This window comes from Gossypium raimondii, chromosome 1, assembly GCF_025698545.1.
Source record: "Gossypium raimondii isolate GPD5lz chromosome 1, ASM2569854v1, whole genome shotgun sequence".
Taxonomy (NCBI): Eukaryota; Viridiplantae; Streptophyta; class Magnoliopsida; order Malvales; family Malvaceae; genus Gossypium; species Gossypium raimondii.
The window spans coordinates 10,854,319-10,859,207 of NC_068565.1; the positions used below are offsets into that span (position 1 = coordinate 10,854,319).

The following is a 4,889-nucleotide window of genomic DNA, read 5'->3' on the forward strand; positions in this document are numbered from 1 at the left end:
CATTTTGTTACTTCGAGATAAGGAGAAGTTTTCCATTTTGATTTATTCAAAGTAGTTTTGAAATAACGCAATGTAAAAAAAAGGGATCGTATTTCTAAATTCTTTTCGCGTTTTAATTTTTGACACTAATACATTAAATAATCAACTAGGTACCAATTTTGGGCGTATCGAGGGTGCTAATCCTTCCTCATACGTAACCGACTCCCGAACCTTTTTTTTTCTCTAAATTTCGCAGACAAAAAAAATGTTGTTTTAATAAATCTAAACCGTTTATTAAACACCTATTTTTCGAGGTGACCCGATCACACTTTAATAAAAGATCAGTGGCGACTCCATTTTCAAAATCGATTCCCATTTTTGTTTTTCAAAAAAAAAAAAAGGTTTCGACAGGGTCGATTAAATAATTTCTCCGTTTATATATATATATATATATATATATATATATCATGATGCATTTTTAAAAAAACATTTGTTAACTGCAGCGTGCCTAAAATTTTAGTTTCATACCTTAACTATATATATAAATAATAATTTAAAAAAAAAAAAAACCTCCTTCCTCTTCTTTCTCCTTCCGGTCTGAAAACCAGAAGCCTGATGCATTGTATCATGATACATACACACATGGCTAATCACCTCTTTTTCTTTTCCTGCAAGAAAAGCTAGCCTGTGCCCCATGAACATTCATTAATAGTAGATGAGAGAAGGGCAAAGACAAGTTAAAGAAAAAGTTTTTGAACCATATAAATGGGTTTTCAAATTTGAACTCTTTCTTTAACTTGCCCTAGCCTTTCCCTGCTAACTATATCAACCTCCGGCCTGCCTACATGCATTCTCATCAAACTTTTTCAACACCTTATTTGACAAAGTATTTCAGACAAAGGCAAAGGCAAGTTAAAGGAAATCTTGTCCCCTTCAATAAAGTATATATATAGCAAGCTTCAAAATTTTCATTAACTTGCCTTTGCCTTTCTCTGAATCCTTGTGCTTACAATTGTATTCTATATACCTTTTGGATTTTGTTTTGCTCTCTCTCTATATATGCATGGTGATTGGTTGATACGAAACTAACCCGAAATTGTATATATATATATATAACCAACAGTTTCTTCCTACTTCGATACGCGCTTAAGCCTTAAATTAATTTTATTTTAAATTAAAAATAAAATGATGAAGTAAACTCCTGTAAAATATGTCATACAAGAAGAAACCTGCGTGAAATAATGACGAAGCTTCACCTGTTTCAATCAAAAGGAAGGAAGGGTTTTGATGTAAATTATTTTCCAGGTCAAGAAGAAGGAGAGGGAAATAAAAAGAGGACGAAATTTCTATATTGTTTGATATATATGAAGGATAGAAGATAGATAGAAGTAAAGGGTAAAATTATAAATAAATTGGGTTAAACAAAACGGAAGACTTGTTGACTAGAACTTATATGCAAATTTCGGTGGCGTATGTTTTTGCGAATGGCATGCACAAAGGAAATTAATGTTTAATATTAGACACGCTTTCCTTCCTCTCAATTTCGCCTTCTTTTGATTTTTTCTTCGTTCTTCCTCTCATCAGGACATCACTGCTACACATTACTAATTATACTAAGTCCATGCCATGATAACATAGGGGTGATGCCAAAATGCAACTAAAAAGTCCAATTATATTTAATGCACTAAAGGTCAAATTTAGCACTGTTACCCGTGGTGATACATCGCTAATAACATTAAGAGCAATGACTAAACAAACATCCACAACAGGTACACAATAAGCACTGAAGCATTAAACTCCTATGGCACTAGGAGAACATCAAGATTAGACAAGCACAAAAACAGCAAACACTCAAACAAGTGCAGGCCCAAAAACTCCTAGATCGGCCAACCAGAATAGAATATCCAACCTCAGTCCATTCATTTCAAAGAACCACCATCCGCCTCCCCAGTATGAACTACACTTGTTATCTGCACCTTTCATGGTGTGAACAGTCACTAGAACCCACCTTCCATTTTAGTGATTATAACACTAAATAGGTTTTTTTTAAAGCCTGACCAGAAAACAAAACTCAGATATAAAACTAAATTGACGGGAAAAAAAGTTAAAATTCACCAAAAGTTTCTCTTCTTAAATAAATACCAGTTCCCGTCTATTCTCTCTTTTAGAGTTTTGCTTTTCCTTCTTGGCACATAAAACCCTCTCTTTTTTTTCTCTCAAGTTTCTGTTATATTTTTATTAAAAACCATACCCTAATTAGGGCACCCTTAATAAAGCATTCTTTAAAGTAATGTCTTTGTTTCTACTTTAGAGACTTACTTCCCAACCTTTATCTGTTCTTAGAATATGATTAAAAAAATGTAAACTAGAAACATCAAATCATGGTATTAATCTGAAAGGGACATCATATATATATACAATTTCTAAGATCGTTGTTTTGCTGCAATCATTAATATTGTATATGTTCTAAAAGCTGTGGAGATCAGGGAATACAGTCAGATTATCAACACAAGGTTTTTTGTTGGTATGCAAGTCTAGAGAAAAGTATTCAAGTCAATTGATTGACTGGTTCTTACATACTAAAATATAGACTTGTAGTTTTGTTTTTAGAATTCAGAACAAGGTTAGGTTTGAAAAAGTATGCTAAAAGATCATTTAATAAAAGAATGAGGCAGACTATCTCCCTCCTATAACACAATTACAAATAGAATTTAGTGCATTGATTATATTGGATCATGGTTGTTTAAATGGAATGCTTAATTTGAGTTTAATGGAGAAGCACTCGTTTCATATAATATAAATCTATGCATATATAACTGGAAAAGAAAAATAAAGTGTTCTCTGATAAGCAGTTACTAAGAGACAAAAAGAAATAAGTGTCCCTCACGTTATTATATAGTTACAGCTTTGGACATTTTATGAATTGAAAAACAAACTTTCATCTCATCGGCTGCTATGTAATCTTTTACTGGTTCTGGCTAGTATTTTCTAGCTCACTTTATGTACCCCTGTCTGCAGCCCTCAACTTCTTTCCTGAGACTAGAAGTTTTCTTCATAGTTTTGGCTCTCACTCCGCTGAACCAGATTTTCTTGGGATTTATTTAGAGCATTCAACAACCACAGTACTGTTAAATCTGATCTTTCTTGACTTCCTTGTTGATGTCTCTATGTGGCGAGCTAGGCTGACTAATGGATTGGGTCTTGTAACTGGGTGATCTGCAAGGCAAAGAAAATTAAAAAGCATCGGACCTTGTGCTTCAAGATGCCTTTCGATGGTCAAGTTAGTGTTGTAGCAAGAGGGAAAGCCAGATATAAGATGATAATGGTAAAACAGAATAGAGATTATACCTGAATTAGTATCTATAGTAGATCTTCAGCTGCCTGTTTGTGCCCAGATCTACTGGTTGGCCTGTTGTGATGTCTCATATTTCATGGAGCTGTTCTAAGTATTTCTTAGACCTTAATTGGATCTTGGTGTATGTAGGTGTAGGTATAACATGGATTATTGAACAGAAGGAAAGGAACCAAAGTCCAAAGATAAGAATGAGAGAAGGGCGAAGACAAGTTAGAGAAGGAAATTGAAGGCAATAAAAACAATAGTAATAATGCTGCTAATTGGATTTGAATTGGAGAACAAATTCCAGCAAATATCTAAAGTAGATTGAGATTCATAAGGATTGACTTCGAAGTTTGTCTAACTTGCCATGCACTTCTCTAATGCTTTCCTTGGCTTCTTCTGGGTTTCTTTTATTAATCTCTCTTCTTCTTTGGGTTTTGGCTGTGAGGCAATTTATAAGAGAGGAAAACACTGTTAAACACGGGGCCTACACGGTTTAGGAAAATGAATAGAAGGAATTTGGGGGAGAGTGCTGAAATGGTGCATGGGATGGGATGCTACGCGGTTCATTCCTGGAATCTCAACTAACACCACATAAGCTAGGCCACTCACCTCTAACCCACAATAAACCCCTTGTTTCTTATATAGAAGAAGCACAACTCGTACAATCAAAACCCTAAGCTGCCACGTGAGCTATGCTTGCAGAACCATCTCTAGACAATAGATCACTACTGGTTCCTTTAAGATATCTTTTGAGGTTAACTTTCTTCTTTTTACTTTCTATTTTGATTGTCCTTTCCAACTTATATTATATGAAGCAAGTTGTGGTAGCAATGGATCAATCTGTAATATTATATACCGGTTAGGATTTGGGCACAAAATTTTTTTTAGCTAAATGTAGATTAATATATTTCACAAATCTTTACATGGAACGTGTGATCATTTCTTAAATATTTGTCGTGATTTGATGTTTTATGGGTGTGATGATTGGTTTTAAAACAGAATATAATATATATATATATATATATATATATAGAGAGAGAGAGAGAGAGAGAGAGAGAGAGAGAGTCTTATTCATGTAAGGTAGACATGGAGGCTTTAAAATGAGAGTCTGGGGACATGGGTGAAGGGAAGGGAGAAAGAAACGCAACGAGAGAAAGAGAGAACAAAACCAAAGAAAAAAAAAAGAAAGTAAAAGAATTGGTTAAATTTTGCCATTAGTCCTTGTACTTTTATTTGGTATAATCTCTATTATGTGGATTTAATCTCTATACTTTTATTTGGTCATTTGTAGTCCTTTAACTTTCTAAAATTTAAAATTTCAGTCCTCACCAAACAGTAATTGTTAAATTCATTAAGTAAAGTTTTGTTATTTCTAAAATCTAATGTACCAAATATATTATCATACATATAATGCCATGTCAACTTATTATTTCCACATATTACTCAATAAAAATTCAATTAATGGATTAACGACAGTCATTTGTGTCAAGACTGAAATTTTAAATTTCAAAAGTATAGGGACTTAAAATGATCCAATTACGAAAATGGACTAAATCTATAATTGTACGCA

At 33.4% G+C, this 4,889-nt stretch overlaps 1 long non-coding RNA gene across 1 annotated transcript; it reads right to left on the reverse strand.

Moving 5' to 3' along the window:
- Window positions 1-2,739: 2,739 nt before the first annotated feature.
- On the reverse strand, window positions 2,740-4,045 carry LOC105781945 (uncharacterized). The gene is made up of 2 exons (XR_001129657.2): window positions 3,328-4,045; window positions 2,740-3,245 (listed from the first exon to the last, which is right to left on the reverse strand). It is a non-coding gene; the product is annotated as an uncharacterized LOC105781945 (long non-coding RNA).
- Window positions 4,046-4,889: the final 844 nt, after the last annotated feature.